The sequence below is a fragment of the Amblyomma maculatum genome, chromosome 4 (assembly GCF_055883805.1).
Source record: "Amblyomma maculatum isolate TAMU_Amacu chromosome 4, ASM5588380v1, whole genome shotgun sequence".
In the NCBI taxonomy this organism is placed as follows: domain Eukaryota; kingdom Metazoa; phylum Arthropoda; class Arachnida; order Ixodida; family Ixodidae; genus Amblyomma; species Amblyomma maculatum.
In genome coordinates, this window is record NC_139347.1 from 128,213,534 (window position 1) to 128,234,899 (window position 21,366).

Here is a 21,366-nt window from a genome sequence, read left to right on the forward strand (position 1 = left end):
CGGCGTCGAAATGGCCGATCCGCTCGCGGTTCTGCCTGTTGCTATGCGGTGGCCGCGTCAGCTGTCTCACTTCTCGGTGGAGAAACGTAACAACTGTCATTGCTCCATTCACGAACTTTCAAACACTGTGGCGCCATCTAGTGGCAAAACCTGAAAGCATACCTCTCGCGGTGCGAAAGCAGGGGTGGCTTTTATTTAAGGATGCACTGGAGAGAGCTCAAAATATAATAAATTATGGCAAGCACTCCTAGAATAAAAAAGAACAATGTGCAGTTACGAAAATCAGCGATATTTTGCTGACATGTAGTCACGGGGGGGGCTACACTGAAAGTACTATGGTTTCTCCGCTAGATAGCGCCTCGGTTGTTTTTATGTGATTTTCAATGGCAAATTAAAATTGTAAAGCCTCTTTTCTTTGATATTGTAGTGCCCGATCTGTACTGTATGAGGCATGATCTTTTCATCTCCACCATAATCTGATGACATATTTTGGCCAGTGTTCTGTCCCTTTAAGAACTAGTGATAAAGTTAGTATTAAGGTAGACATATGCAAACAAGAATCCACAGTAGGAGCCTGCAGACAGGAGCCGTTAACGCTGCCATATTATACTGTTAAAGATGGAGCGTAAGTGTCCCCTAATTTTTTTTGTTTTTATTCAGTGAAGTTTCGCATGCTTAAACAATGTTTCACGTGGAGCATTTTTGCAGGGCTGTTTGCACTCCTGGCATTGCTTAGCACTGCGTATTTCACTCCTCTTGTCTGCCACTTATCTCGTGAAGAAATTTAACAGTTCTTAGATTCGTCTCTTTTTATACTTTGCTGTTCTGCTATAACGGTGTGTCTATAATTTTATGCTCTTCTGATTGATGCCGTAAGAGAAAGGGGTAAGGTTGAAGCGAAAGTGAGAAGGGAGAAAGAAGAGCCGTAGTATACTGCATCTTTCCTGTAAACCAATTATTATTATTATTCTATATGACGCCAAACTTCGCATTCCACTGATGTCCAGCTTAATGTAGTTAAAGTATAGTTTTCAACCTTACAGGTGTCGTGTAGAAAAGTGTAATGCAAGGACAACTACTACATAATTTGTATTTACTCAGCCAATAGCCTCTTAGTTCAAGGACGAACCCCGCTTGTTAATGCCTGTTCATGTTTTCTGGTGAAGAACAAGCCCCTTCTAAGTTATGTGCAGAAAAGTGGCAATACTGGCTCTTTAATGTAATATGTTTCCCCTATTTACGGTCCAGACTATACCTCGTACACACCAGTAAGTAAACGACTACACTGTGGGCGCATTGTATAGAGGCTGGACTTAAGAAACGTAATTGTGAATCCTGCATATTATAAATTATTACAGCGAATGTTATGATGCCATGAGGAATTTGTAGCTTGTTGCTAATACTTCAGCATCATGTGCATCCATTACAGTGATGAACTATGCATTTGTAGGATGCCGTGTGACGCACTCGCGTGCGCAAACAGGTGTACATTCATATTGATAGGTTGGTTTTAGCTTTTGCTGTTATTAATGAACATTATCGTGTCGCACATTTCTGGAGAAATGCAAACTTTGTGAGATTTTAAATACTCTATGAACTGGTTTGAGCGTGCCGTTCAAAATATAATTATAGCTACGTGATACATTATTGGGGCACGGCATTTGCTAGACAAAGAAATTGCTGAAGCTGCAGTTATAACACACTCTTCCCTGAAATCCTTAATGTTTTAGTCTGTCCTTGCAAGTAGCCTTTTGATAAAGTAGGCATTTAATTGCCCTTATTTAATTAAGCGTGATCATTATTCTGGCTGTCTGTTGATGAAAGTCAACGATTTTAATTTTTTTTCATGTATTTTATGGTTTGTTTATTGATTTCCCAATGTCAGACTTGAGCAGTAAATGGGACCAAGCACCAAACCAAGAATCATGCCCTTGCAAATTACACTACTATGAATTCTACTAATATTTTCTGCATATGTGTATGCGTGTGTGTTTGCATGCGTGCCTGAAATTTACTAGAAGCTGGCATCTGCCTGTGCACTCCAAACGTGCTCATCAATGAACTAAATATTTGTTCATTGAATTGTACAAAATTTGTACTGCACTGCATTGATTCCTTTGCGTTGTAGTGAGATTCACGCCGCAATAAATAAGTTGCAGATTTTTTTTCTTCTTCTGTGGACTTCAAAAATGGAAACTATAGTATTAGGTATACTTATTGTTGTGCGGCATTTCTCACTAAAGACGGCGACATTCAAACTTTCATAACAGAGAGCTCACTGGGCCTAGTATTTCTGGATTGCGTAATGAGTGCACTATTTGATAGCCTAAAGAAGCAGAACACAAAATACAGCTAGGTGTTATCATATTAAAAACCTGTTGGAATAGGATGCAGGTGACAAGCTATAGTCATGCCTTCCTTTTTCTCAAGTAACTTTTGCCATTGAACAAAGATTGAGGTTAGGTGATATGAGCCCCTCATTAAATAAAAAGCGGAAACAAGGGCTACTGCATATTCTTTGCTTTTGTAGCTAATCACAGAAGCTTTGCAATCTTGCTATGTGCAAAAATCACAGTGTTACTTTAGGAAGTGCTGTTTCTAAAACCTTCCTCAAGAACTTTCTCACAAATGTCATACACCTTTAAAAACTCCAACCTTATGAAGATTTATATGAAGACAATGAAGATTTTTCGAGAAGGAAAAATGTGGCGGATTTTTTTTTATTACCAACATTGTGTTCTACGTGGTGCCAACAATCTAAAAAAGTTGTCAGCTGCCCCTTTACTGACCTTCTTATCTGTCCTGATTTCTGTACTTTTCCTCATTAACTATGCTGCACCAAATGGCCCAAATTATTATGCTCACTATAGTTTGTTCAGGCATTAGTGGTACTGAGAATGAAGGATTAATTCTCTCCCAAAGTAAATTGCATGCTTCAGGCAATGGTGAAATCCTGGCCACTACAATCCAGAAAGGCTAAGCTCAGAGTGCTCATGACATGGATATATGCAAGTGATCGCCATTTCAGTGATCTTCTTACATTTCCTTCAGTTTGCTGTTTAACTTTGAACATGCTTGCCTTCAACCATGAACTGTGCACAATTAATCAGTTTTATTACTTTGCAGAGTGTTATATGCAACTATCATGGCTCTAGGATGTGTGCTTTCATAGTTATTTTTCTTTTTGTACATACCATTTGCATCCACCACTGCAGAGCATCATAAAAAGCAGAGTGTGTTAAACATTAGCAAGTTGTTATTACAGTGTGTTACAGTTGGCATGCGCCTGCATCACAGCAGTACAGAAACTACATACTGCACCTCATCGCGAATCCCGGCCTCGGCGGCTGCGTTTCGATGGAGGCGAAACGAAGTGGCGTCCGTAAGCTGTGCGATGTCAGCGCACGTTAAAGATCCCCAGGTGGTCGAAATTACTCCGTAGCCCTCCACTACGGCTCCCCTTTCTCTCTATCCACTTTCACTCCCACCTTCATCCCTTCCCTTACGGCGCGGTTCAGGTGTCCACAGAGCAAGTGTGACAGATACTGCGCCTTTCCCTTCCTATGAACCAACCAACCAACCACCTCATCGCGAAATGCACTGGAGGCTTCAGAAACACAACCAGGACAATGAAGATCTTATTGTGTTTTGAAACTCAAAGTGTCATTCCTTATTTAATAGGAAGCTATCCAGAATGTGTTGGCTATTTTGTGTTCTGTAATGTATTCCAGAGTCTTCCAGAGTGTGATAGGATTTTCATGTGATTATTACAATTCTGGTCTACAGTGGCTTTTGTATTGTCTGTATACATGAAGCTGGCAATAAATGGATTCTTTTTATCAGTGCTCAAATGAACTATGTTTGCTTCAGAGGGCCAGTACTGAGTGACTGCTGATTGGAAACTGACTGATGATGCCTTTTTTCTTCAGTAACTGGCTCTCGAGGCTATGGCAGTGGAATTTCAACTGCTCAGTCAGATTGCTTGCAGGACGCTAAAATTTAGTCCAATGGCACTTATTTCAGCATAATAAAAGAAGCCTCAAACATCGCAAAATACGATGTGACTTGGCTTGAAAAGCGGCTTGAAAAGCGCGAGACACATCAGTAGTATGCTTCACCATTTGTCGTAGCTCTTTTGTGTCTTGAATGCTTTGCATCCTCATAACTCATCATGTAGGTAAGCGAACACTCTTGCTTTCTTTCTCATTTAACTTCGCTATCTCAACGTACCACTAAGCAAAAAGCCCTAAAGCTTTGCGATGGTGCCGCAATTAAGCGTGCAACGCTAGTTCCGGCAGTTCAAGTGCAGAATTGGCACTGGCTGCTTCGAAAACAAATAGTACAGCTAACTGAAAGCCTGGCAGTCTGCTAGCAATGGCGTTGCCAGTGAGTTTTGGGGACTATGTGCCGCTCACATCAAATGATCGTGTTGCCATGAAAGAATCCTCGGTGCATGCATATGTACCTGTGGCAGCTGGCGCGAATGCGCACATGTTAATACATGCACGTGTTTATTTTTTAGGCATGTTAATTGTTGACGATTTGCTGCTTTGCAAGCCTGCATCGTGCAATCCAGCATCTGGTTTCATGCCGGTAGCAGCTGTAGGCTCTAGGAGGTGTTGCCGTGTTGGCTCTGACTACATATTTTAGAGCACCATGCTCTGACCAAAGTTTGCCATAGAGAACGCATTTGCTCTGACCCCTGAGAGCTTGCATGAAGCGATATATGCTGGGTAATTCACCATATGTTGTCATTGGCAGAAGACTACGCAGCACGACTAGGCATAGAGTTAATACTGTGGCTAGCATGGCATTGCCTCATAGCCTCGTCTACATGGTCGCGTAATGCGCGCAGACGATGCTGACGCGATTGGAGAGGCCGACTGTGGTTTTTCCCGATTCTAAAAATCATCTGCACGAGTGCGAGAAGGCAAATGATCCCTTTAGCGGCGCCGACGTGAATGTCTAGCACTGGCCAACAGACGCGAGATAGATGCCTATTCGGGCAAGTATAAGGAATTCACCAGAACTAGGGCCCGTATTCTGAATTTGCGTCGTTATAGAAGTGTCGCTATCTCACGTGACCTCGTGTCATCGGATTGGTGGAAAAGCCGAAATATGATGTTGCCACCTTTTCCAGTTGCATACTAGTCAAAAAAGACCATTGGAACCAATTGGAAAATTTCAATTGGAACCATTTGGTTTTCCAACTGGAACCAATTGTGTTTTTGGACACTTAACCCATTGCAGCCATTGGGTGAGACCAACTGCACACAATTGGATCCAATGGGTCACACCAATTGCGTGCAATGGGTCCATTAGGATATTCCAATGGGCCACACCCATTGCATACAATGGGTCCAATTGGACATGCCATTGGGACAAAAAGAGGACTGTCAGAAGATTTGCAGGTTTACTAGGTATGTGGAAACTGACAATTACATGCTTGATCGAAATGAAGTACAGGTAAGCACACATGTCACACTAGAACAATATACAGTTGCACAGTAACATATAACACCGAGATCACTGCATACACCCAGCAAACACAGAAGCTCCTGCTTATATAGACCACTCATCCTACTCTCATGCTGGAGCCAGTGACTCTTATCATTTGAGTGCAGTTATTTTATATAATTTTGTTTGCAGCAATAGTGCAGATGATGTAAATTGTTTAACAGGTTAAGCTGCTCATAGCTGTTATTATGAACAGAATATTGTGTTTGCTTTCTTTGTGAAATGTGCAAATGTTCCCATGAATCTACTCAGTGCAGTTGGACAGACCAATTGGAATAGGTGAGACCCATTGGATGCAATAGGTTTGACTAATGCAGTTGGCATAGATTCGTCGAACTGAGTTATCATTTGGAACATGAACTTAGTACTATAGTTAAGTACAAATGGCGCTGTATAGAGTTCGCACAAGTATCAGATCAAATTGTCCAATACAACTGGAACCAACTGAACTATACATTTGAAATGTGACTTCCAAATGGGCTTTCCAATGGGCTCCAGATGGAATGGGAATTCCAATTGGAACCCATTGGGGAGTCCAATTGGACTGACCATTTGGAAAGAAAATTCCAGTAGGAACCCACTGAGTTCAATTGGTACCCATTGGGATTCCGATTGGATCCAATGGTTTTTTTTTTTTTTACTGGGGTGGCAACACCCAGTTCCGGCGTTTCGACCAATCAGATGACTCGAGGTCACGGGAGATAGAGACGTACACTTCGATAACGACGCAAACTCGGAATACAGGCCTAGGAATCATGAATGCTGACGGGCGGTCACAGGTCCAGACGCAGTCAGTCGATCGTCCGCGCGTAGCTCGAACAGGTCCGCGCCGCATTTCTTCATAGCGCGCCCGATTTTTCGGGCACAGCGTCAAAACGTTCTTCAGAAATCTGCCATCACTCGCGTGTTTGTTCGGTATACCATAGAAAATGACAAGGCACTCGGCCAATTCAGCCTGGCTGCGCTGCTCTCCATCTGCTGTAACAATATGGTGGATTACCCAGCATGCATCACTTCATGAACTTTTTGTGAGCTGGACCTGCGCAACGCCAGAACTTTTCTGGAACGAACGGCAATCGAATGGCGATGAGCAGGACCTCAATAATCACAGTTCATAATGCAGGTTACTACGTGCGATATGCAGACGATTCAAACGGATCTTGTTTCCTGCGCCACCTGGGATTTCCGGCACTAGCAGGGATTGGTAGGCAGGGCCATATGGCGTCACAGCTATATAATATCGCGCGAGAATTTAAAACACGATGCTCGCGTTAAATGTGATGTTACACTTGGCATGGCATTAAAAATTAAGAAGATATTGCTAAGGTGCACGGTGCGCCTTCAAGGCTATGACCGTATAATGCGACAGCATTAGTGGCTCCCGTTTGCTGCCTCCCCTTGCACATCTTTGTCCATGTGGGTGTACTTGGCTACTCGTATTTCATTATAATCTTTTTAGTTTGTGCATCTATCATTCCGCGAAGCACGAGTTGTCAGCATCCTGCCAAATCGGACACGGTATGTGGTCTCCTCCGGTCACTGAGTCCGACGACTAGTCACTGCACGGGCATGTCGCTTGCCAACTACAACCTTCCTGTATTTGCTAGTTGCCACGAAATCGGCGCACATTACTATTGTGTCACTTGTGTACATTGTGTACTATTGGGTCCCCCCCCCCCCTCTGTTCCTTTGTGGCGGATAGGGTGCTGTTCAGTTGCCGGCGCGCCGGTTATTTCACGTAGGCCCCGGCACGTCGACGAATACGTGACCACCTTCCCACGGCTAGACCTGGTTCTTGGCGCTGCGGAAGCGAGGGTATATTGTTTGCATCGGCATCGGCGGCGTTGTCCCTGAAACCAACTCCGCAGCTGGGGTTGACTCACTATCGGCGTCAGCAGCATCAGTCAGTCGCTGCTATCTCTTCCCTCCTCCCTTTATCGCGTTGTCCGCTTGCCGCGCGCGCTTCTGCCCTCATCGTTTGCCGCTGGGTGTACACGCCGCCCCCCTCCCCTCTCTTCCTGCGAGTCTCCGGTTGTCAAAGCGCCGGCTCGAACTTAATTCCTTTCTTCGCTCCTCCTCCAATGCAACCCCTGTCCGGTGGCAGTCAGAGAGCCAGATCGGTGGCGGCGGATCTGTATATGTGCACCGCCCGAGCCGAAATTGCCGCTGCCGTTCGCCACTGCCAAATTATCTGCCAGTTCTTTCTAAGTCATGAGCGAGACGACCGGTGTAAGTCCTCCGTCTGCTGCTGCTGCTGCTGCTGCTGCTGCTGCTGCTGCTGCTGCTGCTGCTGCTGCTGCTGCTGCTGCTGCTGCTGCTGCTGCTGCTGCTGCTGCTGCTGCTGCTGCTGCTGCTGCTGCTGCTGCTGCTGCTGCTGCTGCTGCTGCTGCTGCTGCTGCTGCTGCTGCTGCTGCTGCTGCTGCTGCTGCTGCTGCTGCTGCTGCTGCTGCTGCTGCTGCTGCTGCTGCTGCTGCTGCTGCTGCTGCTGCTGCTGCTGCTGCTGCTGCTGCTGCTGCTGCTGCTGCTGCTGCTGCTGCTGCTGCTGCTGCTGCTGCTGCTGCTGCTGCTGCTGCTGCTGCTGCTGCTGCTGCTGCTGCTGCTGCTGCTGCTGCTGCTGCTGCTGCTGCTGCTGCTGCTGCTGCTGCTGCTGCTGCTGCTGCTGCTGCTGCTGCTGCTGCTGCTGCTGCTGCTGCTGCTGCTGCTGCTGCTGCTGCTGCTGCTGCTGCTGCTGCTGCTGCTGCTGCTGCTGCTGCTGCTGCTGCTGCTGCTGCTGCTGCTGCTGCTGCTGCTGCTGCTGCTGCTGCTGCTGCTGCTGCTGCTGCTGCTGCTGCTGCTGCTGCTGCTGCTGCTGCTGCTGCTGCTGCTGCTGCTGCTGCTGCTGCTGCTGCTGCTGCTGCTGCTGCTGCTGCTGCTGCTGCTGCTGCTGCTGCTGCTGCTGCTGCTGCTGCTGCTGCTGCTGCTGCTGCTGCTGCTGCTGCTGCTGCTGCTGCTGCTGCTGCTGCTGCTGCTGCTGCTGCTGCTGCTGCTGCTGCTGCTGCTGCTGCTGCTGCTGCTGCTGCTGCTGCTGCTGCTGCTGCTGCTGCTGCTGCTGCTGCTGCTGCTGCTGCTGCTGCTGCTGCTGCTGCTGCTGCTGCTGCTGCTGCTGCTGCTGCTGCTGCTGCTGCTGCTGCTGCTGCTGCTGCTGCTGCTGCTGCTGCTGCTGCTGCTGCTGCTGCTGCTGCTGCTGCTGCTGCTGCTGCTGCTGCTGCTGCTGCTGCTGCTGCTGCTGCTGCTGCTGCTGCTGCTGCTGCTGCTGCTGCTGCTGCTGCTGCTGCTGCTGCTGCTGCTGCTGCTGCTGCTGCTGCTGCTGCTGCTGCTGCTGCTGCTGCTGCTGCTGCTGCTGCTGCTGCTGCTGCTGCTGCTGCTGCTGCTGCTGCTGCTGCTGCTGCTGCTGCTGCTGCTGCTGCTGCTGCTGCTGCTGCTGCTGCTGCTGCTGCTGCTGCTGCTGCTGCTGCTGCTGCTGCTGCTGCTGCTGCTGCTGCTGCTGCTGCTGCTGCTGCTGCTGCTGCTGCTGCTGCTGCTGCTGCTGCTGCTGCTGCTGCTGCTGCTGCTGCTGCTGCTGCTGCTGCTGCTGCTGCTGCTGCTGCTGCTGCTGCTGCTGCTGCTGCTGCTGCTGCTGCTGCTGCTGCTGCTGCTGCTGCTGCTGCTGCTGCTGCTGCTGCTGCTGCTGCTGCTGCTGCTGCTGCTGCTGCTGCTGCTGCTGCTGCTGCTGCTGCTGCTGCTGCTGCTGCTGCTGCTGCTGCTGCTGCTGCTGCTGCTGCTGCTGCTGCTGCTGCTGCTGCTGCTGCTGCTGCTGCTGCTGCTGCTGCTGCTGCTGCTGCTGCTGCTGCTGCTGCTGCTGCTGCTGCTGCTGCTGCTGCTGCTGCTGCTGCTGCTGCTGCTGCTGCTGCTGCTGCTGCTGCTGCTGCTGCTGCTGCTGCTGCTGCTGCTGCTGCTGCTGCTGCTGCTGCTGCTGCTGCTGCTGCTGCTGCTGCTGCTGCTGCTGCTGCTGCTGCTGCTGCTGCTGCTGCTGCTGCTGCTGCTGCTGCTGCTGCTGCTGCTGCTGCTGCTGCTGCTGCTGCTGCTGCTGCTGCTGCTGCTGCTGCTGCTGCTGCTGCTGCTGCTGCTGCTGCTGCTGCTGCTGCTGCTGCTGCTGCTGCTGCTGCTGCTGCTGCTGCTGCTGCTGCTGCTGCTGCTGCTGCTGCTGCTGCTGCTGCTGCTGCTGCTGCTGCTGCTGCTGCTGCTGCTGCTGCTGCTGCTGCTGCTGCTGCTGCTGCTGCTGCTGCTGCTGCTGCTGCTGCTGCTGCTGCTGCTGCTGCTGCTGCTGCTGCTGCTGCTGCTGCTGCTGCTGCTGCTGCTGCTGCTGCTGCTGCTGCTGCTGCTGCTGCTGCTGCTGCTGCTGCTGCTGCTGCTGCTGCTGCTGCTGCTGCTGCTGCTGCTGCTGCTGCTGCTGCTGCTGCTGCTGCTGCTGCTGCTGCTGCTGCTGCTGCTGCTGCTGCTGCTGCTGCTGCTGCTGCTGCTGCTGCTGCTGCTGCTGCTGCTGCTGCTGCTGCTGCTGCTGCTGCTGCTGCTGCTGCTGCTGCTGCTGCTGCTGCTGCTGCTGCTGCTGCTGCTGCTGCTGCTGCTGCTGCTGCTGCTGCTGCTGCTGCTGCTGCTGCTGCTGCTGCTGCTGCTGCTGCTGCTGCTGCTGCTGCTGCTGCTGCTGCTGCTGCTGCTGCTGCTGCTGCTGCTGCTGCTGCTGCTGCTGCTGCTGCTGCTGCTGCTGCTGCTGCTGCTGCTGCTGCTGCTGCTGCTGCTGCTGCTGCTGCTGCTGCTGCTGCTGCTGCTGCTGCTGCTGCTGCTGCTGCTGCTGCTGCTGCTGCTGCTGCTGCTGCTGCTGCTGCTGCTGCTGCTGCTGCTGCTGCTGCTGCTGCTGCTGCTGCTGCTGCTGCTGCTGCTGCTGCTGCTGCTGCTGCTGCTGCTGCTGCTGCTGCTGCTGCTGCTGCTGCTGCTGCTGCTGCTGCTGCTGCTGCTGCTGCTGCTGCTGCTGCTGCTGCTGCTGCTGCTGCTGCTGCTGCTGCTGCTGCTGCTGCTGCTGCTGCTGCTGCTGCTGCTGCTGCTGCTGCTGCTGCTGCTGCTGCTGCTGCTGCTGCTGCTGCTGCTGCTGCTGCTGCTGCTGCTGCTGCTGCTGCTGCTGCTGCTGCTGCTGCTGCTGCTGCTGCTGCTGCTGCTGCTGCTGCTGCTGCTGCTGCTGCTGCTGCTGCTGCTGCTGCTGCTGCTGCTGCTGCTGCTGCTGCTGCTGCTGCTGCTGCTGCTGCTGCTGCTGCTGCTGCTGCTGCTGCTGCTGCTGCTGCTGCTGCTGCTGCTGCTGCTGCTGCTGCTGCTGCTGCTGCTGCTGCTGCTGCTGCTGCTGCTGCTGCTGCTGCTGCTGCTGCTGCTGCTGCTGCTGCTGCTGCTGCTGCTGCTGCTGCTGCTGCTAAACGAGCTGCCAGAGCAGAGGCCCAGCGCCGTCGCCGCCAGAATCCAGAGCAGTAAGCGAGGCTGAAGCAGAAGCTCATCGCCGCCGTCGAGAAGACCCTGCCGTTCGCACCGCCTAAGAGGAGGCTCATCGCCACCGTCGAGAGCAATTAGGTGTAAGCGAGGCTTAAGCAGAAGCTCATCGCCGCCGCCGAGAAGGGAGTCTTTGTTAAAGGAATACGTGTGAAAAAAAAAAAAAATTCTGTGATAGCGCATACATGTGTTGCTCGATTTCTTTGCCTCAATCTATCGAAAAGGTGAAACAGCTTATTTGCTGCGCTCAAATTTCGCATTAGGAAGTAACGTAATCGTCGGTAATTTTTTTTGTTGAGAGGGGGAATTATTAGGGAATGCGAAAAATTAGGCGAGGGGAGGGGGCACAGCCCTATAACTGTCTCCTAGAATCAGTTAGGGACCACCGCAACGGGGCTGTGCATTGGGAAGGGGAAGGAAGAGATAAGTAGAGGGGCACAGCCCTATAACTGTCTCCTAGTATCAGTTAGGAACCACCGCAACGGGGCTGTGCAGGGGGAAGGGGAAGGAAGGGATAAGTAGAGGAGGGTGAGGGTGGAGAGGAAGGAGGAGTGAGTAAAGGGCAGATGGGGCGGGGGGGGGGAGTTGGCGCGAAGCCGGAAGGACGAGCCCGCCGGGTTTAGAGGCGGGGGTGGAGGTGAGTCGCTTCCAGGAAAACTAGGAGTAGTGCTCAAAGTCTAGCTCCATCAGAGGGGGGTCTCCAGTGATTCGAGCACTGGTGGAAAGGGAAATAAAGATGGAGAGAGAGAAAGCAGCTGGTGATTTGCTTCGCAGATTATTTCGTACAAAGGGAAGAAGCGATATCTCTCCGTCCTGGGTTTTAGAAACTATGTTAAAGGGCAACTCCGGGGGTTTTTTGACATACGAATATTCTAATAAAAATTTTACTGTAGATTCTCCTCTCCGTCCTGACGCATTCTGCAAAATTTGGGCGCCGTACGATAATCCGTTCGCGCGCAACACGACTTTAAAATATGCCGTTTTCATGGCTTGAGACTATTTCTGCCGGCAGCACTGAGTTTCTGACGTCACAAACAGTATACCGGCGTTACTGTCCACTTCCCGCATGATTATGAAATTGTGAGGCTTATATTGAACTACCTCAGACATTTTATGCAATGGTTCATGATTTCCACACTTTATTTTCACCATCCAACGCACGTATGAGTATTTCTCTAATACTGAGTGTGACGTCACCATTTCATCACCCGGGAGGTCGTTTCTGGCCGTGCAAGCAGTTTCGGTTTCGATTTACTGTTTTTTTTTTTAAATAGTTCTAATTGGAATTTCGAAAAACGGGTTTTTTGTGTTCGAGTCAGGACGTGCCGAGGAATGTAATTCAACCAAAAACACAGAATGATGGAAAAGCCACCGGAGTTGACCTTTAATGGTCTTAATAAAACTTGTTACAAAGTGTGTAAAAAACCATGAATGTCCTCAAAACTACTGCCAAAAATTAAAAATTGCAGACTACTTCGTATTCATACAGCCCTTATACATTTGAGTGTAGAGGGTCTCAGACCCCTCTTAAATACTGGCAGGGGGTCTCAGACACCCCGAGACCCTGTTTACTTTAAGCTCTGACTAGGAGCAACATGAGGGCGGCATTTGTTTGGCTGGAGCTCAGTTCGGAAATGGCACATCGCCGAAGGATGCAGAGGGAAGTCCCAGGTAATGGTAGCCGAGTTTAAAAGTGGCTCGATGCTGGTGTAGGGCAGAGCACTCACACAGATAAGTGTTCGAATTTCTCGAGAAGCACCGCACAGCGCACACACGTACAGCACTACTTGCACGACGGAGGCGGTACATTCTGTAAGCAGTTCACACACAACCGACGCGAAGTCGTAGGATCGCAAACAAAATCACAGCAGTCAAACGCACGCACGTCGAGGAGACAGATGCGGCGGCCACACGTCTGTCAGGGTGATGGCTGCGAGCTAGTGAGCGATGATACGCCTCGCTGAATTGTAGTGCGATGCTGATGGAGAGAGGGGCACGGAGAGGTGGTGCTCATGCTTGGCTCGGTCTCGTTGCCGGTCGGTCGGCGGTCTCGTTGCCGTGGACGCCAACATGGGAAAACCGCTTTGCGATCCGCGTAGCTCCCACTCATCGAGCTTCGCGATGATGACGAGCGGGGGGTTGTAGCATCTCTCGTGGTGGGCGAGAGACTGCTACGCCGAGCGGGAATCCGAAATGACTGCAGCATTGATGGAGCATGTGCAGCCTTTCGAGGACGAGGTCCAGTGCAAGATCAAGAGCGGCAAGCTCTGCGACGGATGAGGAGGGGGGCGTGGGGAGCCCGCATTAATTGCTTTTGCAAGCCCAGGGATTGGGCAACACAAGCTGCTGTTGTGGAGTTTCCTTATTCATTGGTAACGGAGCCATCAGTGAAGATGAACGTGAAGCTGGCATAGTTCATGCTGAACAGCGGCTACTTCTTGCTGCAGAGCACATGTGAGGGGTGCAACGTTTAGTTGCTACACCTGGAAGGTTTGTGGAGACTTGAGTCAGTTTATAAACATGGAGAGGCCTGGAGAGGTGAGCTGACTTGGGAGGTGATTCCAGGAGCTCGTTGGGGAGGAGGACGGCACTTCCTACTCGTGAGCGAATGTTGCTGCGCATATAACTGAACACGGGCGCGCACTCGGGTGCTCGGTGCATGCGCTAGACGTGGTAAGGAGTGTTTTGAGCGCTCTGAGGGAGACGGGACAAGAGCGTGTCTCCGCATATGTAGCAGGAATTGATGAGAAGCTTGGAATGCCATAGAAAAGTTGGAGGGCTGTCCGATGGTCTGCGTCCAGCGCGTGCCACTTGCATGGCGCGAGGTTGACGAGAGGAAGGGCATATAGCACCTTGGAAGTAGCCATAGCATCGTACAGGCGCTGGCGTGGGGCAGGTGGGGCGCCTTCGCCCCGCGCGAGGAAGCGACATGATTGAGCAGCGACTTGCTTGGTTTATTTGCAGACAGCCTTGAATGCGGGTGGCGACCAATTAACGGACCTGTTTGCTCCACGGAAGAGGTTGGCCGCCGAGACGAAGTTTGTTGACGTCCCAACGCGCTTTGTAGCCGAGGGAAGTACCAAGAGTGCCTTGATCTTTTCACTAGAGGCCGTTAAGCCAACATTCGCTAGGAAGCCCATGAAATTGTCAAGATCGCACTGCAAGAGGCGAACTGTGCGGCGACACATTGTTTTTGTGGAGGAGAAAGAGCACTACATTGTCAGCGTAGACGGCAACAAACACAATATCATGAACTGAGTAGTGGATAATGTTTGTCAGCCCGCAAGCACTAAGTTAAAAAGGGGCTCAAGACACTGCCGTGAGGGATACCACACGGCACTGGTCGAGGAGAGCTGAGCTCTGAGTGAACGCGCGCACCATAGTTCGGCCACTCGGGAAGCCACGGAGATAGTTGTGAAGGTGTCCACTTATCCCCATGGCCGTAAGTTTGTCCAAAATGGCCCAGCGTGGGAGGGAATCGAAGGCACTTTTCACATTCAGCAAGATGAGAAATCCGGCATGGCGGGAAAGGAGGGCTTGCTCCAAAGTCGAAACCACACAGGCGATGGAGTCCGCTTTAGAGCGAAGGCTTCGGAATCCGCTCTGTTTTGGGGCACGCGCGCTGGTAGCCTTTGCTACCCAGTTGAGCCGATGAACGGCCATATCTTCAAGCACTTTTCCTGGAGCGGGAGTGAGGGACACAGGTCGGTACGAGGTGAGATTGCATCAGGCTTTACTCTTCTTCAAGATAGGGACGACAACGGCCGCACGCCAAGCTTGCGGGATGTCACCGCTGCGCCAGACCTCGTTAAATACAGTGAACAGTTGGTGTTGCTGCGGTTTGTCGAGGTTCCGGAGCATTTGATAAGGTACGGTGTCTAGGGACGCTATGTTTTTTTGAGGTGGTCTAAGGCACGGCGCGGAGCTCGAATGCGATGAAATGTGCATCGCATAGGGCAGAAACTTGGTCTACCACGCTAGGAGCAAGACAGAGGGCATCGGTAGGTCTAACCCTAAGTGGCGAAGGAGGAACGTTGGGGGCTGTTGGGGTGGTGCGAACTGGGTGGTAGCTGCTCCGCAAGTTCTAGGTTGGTGATGCCACGATGAATGGTCATTGCCATAACCAGACACCGTGGGATGCCAGGTTGTAGGACAGAGCGCATTATGCGCCACACTCGATGCTTGTGACGGTCGGCGCGAGAGAGGGCTACACAGAAGCTGGCCCTGCTTCGATGACGGAGGCGCTTGCATGGCGATGGCAAGCCGCGCCAAGGCGGTTTTAGATTGTCCACAGTTCTCGTCGAAGAGCGCTGATAGCATGACGAGCGGCACGGCGGTTGAGCAGTTTGACATCTGGCACAGGTGCACCTGCAGCTACAGTACACTTTGTTGTCGCCGTTTTCGTGAACTGACTTATGTGGGCGAGGAAATCTGCCTCACTGCGATCACTGGCGCACAGCTCACGAAAGTGTGATCTGTGAATTACGCTATAAGTGTGTATATTGGGACGAGAGACACAGGGACACAGATCGATGTGAAGTGGTCGGACCCATTTGTGTCGGGGAGGGGTTTGCACCGAAAGTTGCGTGCACAGGCTTCAGTAGCGAAGGAGAGGTCAATTGCACTGGACGGTCCGTGGGCACTGACATGTTACTTGAACTTCATTCAGATGAAGAAGTCCTGCAGAGAGGGTAGCGTCAAGTAGCTCTCTACTCCGGTGACTAGTAGTAGCCCATCCCCGCGCAGTGAGATGAGTGTTAATCTCCCCAGAGATAATAGTGTCTGAGGAGATGAGGAGAACGATGCAGGAAATCACAGTAGCGTCCAAGCTGAAGTTGGGGCGAACGTATACACTCGCAAGTGAGGTGTCGGTGTCACCAACGCGCACTGTAATGGCGGCACATTCGAAAGGACCACTCACACAGTGTGCGGGATGTTGTAGCGAACGTACTCAGCAACTCGAGGTTTCCTAGGTGGGTGGGAGGAGTTGAGACACGGCACAACGCTGCACACGGATGAGGCACACTCAGTCACACTACTGTATCCTGTGTAGCCAGGAAAAGGGACATCCTCCGCGCGCCCGTAAGTTTTCTGCAGGGCTAGGACATCATACGCACAGCGGGGAACGTGCTGAGCTGGCTCAGCTTGACGGCTGCGCAGTGAGTTACAGTTCCACTGTAGGATGCGCGGCCGAAAAACACATTATCTAGCCACGATGGGAAAGCGCCCGTTGGGCAGATAAATAGGGCCGCTGAACAGAGTTGAAATACAGGTGAGTACGGAGGGAGGTGATCGATGAGAGCCTCCACAGCGGCGAAGAGAACTGCGATGACTGCATCCCGCTGATCAGCCTTTGGTGGCCGAGTTTCATTGGTTGCATGTTCGGAAGGGGGGGGGGGGGAGGGCTGGTTGCATGTTTCCCACCACAGTTAACGCACATGGGATGGATGGCTTCACAGTCAGTTCTTTTGTGACGACCGCCACGGCGAAGGCAGCAGGTCTCCGCAGTTGGTGCACTGCACAAGACGGGAGAGGCAGGCTCGCACATGCCGACGGAGTTTGAAGAGGGCGACCTCGTCAGGAGGGGTAGCACTAGCAAACCGCGTACGAGGACATTTCCATCGGCTCGGGAACATCCGACAATGGGCGACTTGCTTTCGAGGTTTTCAGCAATGTCCTCGATGGGGAGGGAGGGGTCGACCCCTAGACGATGCCGGTGCTTGTGTTTCTGCGGGCCTTCTTGGCACGAACAGAGATGCCACACACAGTTGTGACATCGAGGTGTGGCGCGATGTCGGCTGAGCGCGGGACGTCGACTGCAACAACATTGCGATGAAATTTGATGCGGACTTGCTTGGCAGCGGAGAGCTTAGAAAGTTCCGCTGCAATTGCGTCACGAGAGGCAGTGATGAATGTGGCCTTCCTACCAACGGGACGGAAAAGCACAGTTTTTGTGCTGTTGGAGTGTGCAGGTGGCTCGATTGGAGCGGCGCTGAATCGTGCAGCTGATGCCAGAACCAGCTGTTGAGCACTTTTCTGCGACGAAGCTGGGGCCTGCGAGGTACCATTAGTTGCTTCCTACGCAGGCGCGGTGCCAGCAGACGAAGCTGCGGAGGGCAGGGCCTCCTCAAAGGGGCGGAATGCAAGATGCCGCTTCTTGCGGATATCAGAGGGAGGGGGGGGGGGGGGTCTTGCTTCTTGGGAGCGGCGACACCATCTTTTGGCTGAGGACGGACATCGGAGTTAGCAGTTTTCTTTGGAGCGAGTACATAGCTCCATCCTTGTGAGGGGGCTGTAGCTGTGTCGTCTGAGGACTGAGTGGAGGTCTCTTTTGATTGGAGAGCGTAATCGGCGCTCAAGAAAGCGTCGACAATACGAGGAGATGGAATTGCTGCTGAGATGGCATCCTGAATCGAGAGCAGAGGGGGAAAAGCAGCATCTTGAAGATTGGATAATGTTGGAGAAACGCTTTCGCGAGAGGAGAGACCGTAGCCTTGAGCGCATTGGCATCACCCCGGCCTCCTCTCACTCGGCGGCGACGGTGACTCACCCGGCCAGAAAGTACGGATTGTCCCGAGAACATTCTATGACGCGTGGCTCTGCAGGAGGAATAGAGGACGCTAAAATAGCGAAAGTTACATGTAGTGCGCGCCGACCTTTGCGCTTTGTAATAGACATGCGGTGTGTCCTATTTATTGAGGTCGCGTCGCTTCAGTAGCCAGCTAGCGTTAGAGCGAGTGAGTAACGACTTTATTTATTCTGTAGCTGAAAGAGACAGTAGGGGAAGGAGGGAGGTTTTACGCTGGATAAGCCTCCGCTACCTTCTGAGCCCAATCCAGGATATGGTCCTGAAGATCAGGTGCTGGGCTACGTAGGACAGCCTCGCACTGCTCTATTGAATTAATATCAAGTGATTTTGGTGGGGGTGGTGAGCACAGCCCCACATTATATGCTCGAGGTTGGCTCTGGCCAAGCAGAAATGACAAGCTGAGGAGGAAAAGACAACTGGGTGAATGAGGTGGCGGAAGGCACGAGTGGGAAATGTGCAAGTCTGAAGCTGGAGTCAGGGAATCTCGCGATAGCGAGAAGTTTTATGGTGCGCCGGAGGATATATACAAGGCGACCGAGGCGGTAATGGTGATATATCTCATGAAAGCAGAGGAGGCGGTCCCGCGCAATACGCGGAGCCACATGCAGAACCGTCCGCAGCTACCTGCAGCTCCTCGAACCTGGGAAAACTACGGGATAACTCTCGCTGCGCCCCGGTCGCACGAGAACCTTGCCTTCCCAGCCGCCATGGACCACGTGTTGCCGTGAATCCTGGCGACCTAACCGCCGCGCTACTGCTGCTGCAGCAGTTCCCAGCGGTCTCCCAAGTTGCCGCCCGACCTCGTCGTTGCGGTAATTTCCTGCCGTCATCCTCGTGATGCCTCAGTCCTCACTGCACTCGTACTCCTTGCGAAGCGCAGCCCTAGGCCATGCCTGGCCTCGCCGCTGGTGTCAGCCAGCACGCTTGCCATTTGCAAGCCACATGCCGTCCTCGCAGCACCTGCACCGAGGCGGCTCCATCTCGTCGTCATGGACCACGCGTTGCCGTGACTCCTGACGACACCCGCCGCGTTGCTGCTGCTGTAGCAGTTCCCAGCGGTCTCCGAAGTTGCCGCCCGACCTCGTTGTTGCGGTGATTTCTTGCCATTATCCTCGTGATGCCGCAGTCCTCGCTGCGCTCGTACTTCTTGAGAAGCTCAGCCTTAGGTCATCCCTGGCCTCGCCGCTGTTGACAGCCAGCACGCCTGCCAATGCAGGCCTCCCCGCTGCAAGGAGTGGTGGCTGTGGCGTAAGCCATGTAGGGGCAAACTCCCCGATCTCTTCGCTGCATCCCGCGGTCCGACGGCGGACGAACGAGCCCCTACTTCCTCGACTTCGCAGCTGCCGCGCCATGGCAGCTCCCCTTCTGCACGTTTCGGTGCAGCTCCTGCCCGTTCGCGCACCCTCCTGGCGTGCGCTCAGCTACCCGTCGATCTCCTGGATCTTCTACCCCTGCGCGCCGCCGGACACGGCCGTCTTCCAGCGAAAACTGCCGCGCTGCTGCCTTGGCAGCAGTCAATTGTGATCCTTCCTGCAGCAGCGGTAGTGTTCAGTTTGCCGGTTTGAAATAAGGCGTTCCAAGGCCTTATTTGTGGACCCGGGGAAGACGAACATCCACAACGTCGGTTTTTGCGCCAGAGTGGTGAAGGTACGGCAGTGAGTACGTAAGTCTACTAAGTACACAGGCTTGCACAAGACGAAGTTCCGATTCACGGAGACCTCCGTGCTTGTTAGACATTGTCCTATGAGGCGGAGGGTGTGATCGAAAGCAGACGAAGGGTTTGAAGTTATTTATTTATTTATTACATGCTGCAGGCCGTGAGGCCCAAGCAGGAGTGGATTAGAAACAAATTATTACAGTGATCAGTAATATAAAAATACAAACAAAACAGAGCACAAACAGCAGGCAATGAAAAATGATAATAAAGCATAACATTATGCTAAACATGGTCATTTATCAGGTCAAGAGACTGTAGGCAGGAGGCTGGCAAGCTGTTCCAGTCATTAATGATCTGGGGAAAGAAAGAGTGTTGAAACAAGCTAGACTTGGCAAAGTACGGGGTCAGAGAAAGAGGGTGGGAGTGTCGGGTTTGTCTGGTGTTCAATAGTATTAGGTACGGTGAAGGATTTATTCCAAGTTTATGATTAAATAATAAAAGTAAAAATTTTAATCGAAGAAATTTTCGCCGGGACTGAAGGGTAGGTATTGAATTCGATTGCATTAGTGCAGAGACAGAGACAGTTTGACTGTACTGCAAAAAACATGTATCGGACAGCTTTTCTTTGGATTCGCTCTAGTGCGTTAATGATGGTAATAGTATATGGACCCCGCCGGGGTGGCCCAGTGGTTACGGCGCTCGACTACTGTTCCCAAGGACGCGGGATCGAATCCCGGCCTCGGCGGCAGCTTTTCGATGGAGGCGGAAAGCAAGGCGCCCGTGTGCTGTGCGATGTCAGTGCACGTTAAAGAACCCCAGGTGGTCCAAATTTCCGGAGTCCTCCACTACGGCGTCTCTCATAGCCTGAGTTGCTTTGGGACGTTAAACCCCACAAACCAACCAACCAATAGTATATGGGTCCCATAAAATACAGGCATACTCTAATTTAGTCCTTATAAAGGTTTCGTATGCTAACCTTTTAACTTGGAAGGGTGCATCCTTTAGTTTATGGCGCAACAAGCAAAGTTTTCGAAATGCTGACGAGCAAGTGTTGGAGATGTGCGTGTTCCAGCTTAAGTTGCTTGTTAATGTCACACCAAGATATTTATATTCGCTAACTTCAGCAATTGGACCTGAACCCAGAAAGAAAGAGCATTTTAATGGATGAAGTTTTCTTGTAACACGTAACAAGACGGTCTTTTCAGAGTTAAGTTTCATACCCCATCTACAACACCATGTGAGAAAATTGTTAAGGGTTGTGTTTAGAATTGCCTGATCGTCAGCTGACCGGATCTCACTAAAAATAGTGCAGTAATCTGCATACATACGGATCTGCACAGGTTCATTAACCACATCAACAATATCGGTTACAATATACCAAAAATAGCAGTGGTCCAAGCACACTGCCCTGAGGGACACCAGATGTGACCGGAAGAGCATAAGAATCTTCTCCGTTAATTGTAACATACCGTTTGCACTGCATTAAATATATCGATACCCTGGCAACAAGAAAATCGGACAATCCTATCATTTGAAGTTTCTCGATTAGTTTGTTATGCGGTACAAAGTCGAACGCTTTGCTGTAATCTAAGAAAATTAAGTCTACTTGGCCGGTCCTATCTACTACGGAAGCAAGAAAGAAAAATAAGGTGACTGACTGACTGTGTAACCGTACAAAACCGTTTCCTGAAGCCGTGCTGGTGTTGCGACAAAATGTTATCTTGAAGAAACTTTGAAATGAGGTTAGCTATATTGTGTTACATAAATTTACAAGAAGAACATAATATAGATCTTGGTCAAAAGAAGTGGGTCACCCCTTTTCGGGACGGGCACCACACGCGCGGTTATGAGTGTTCAATCGGTTGGCTTCAGTGAAGACCAATTACTCGAATTTGAGGGACATGTTGAATGGATTGATCATTAGCGTAAACAATTTATAAGGAGAGTGTCGATAACGGTGGTGTGAAGAAAGCAGGATTTCACATTTTTTAGCTGCACAGCTTATAACTCATAACTATATAACTTAAGCTTATAACTATAGGCTCATGGCGGCAGC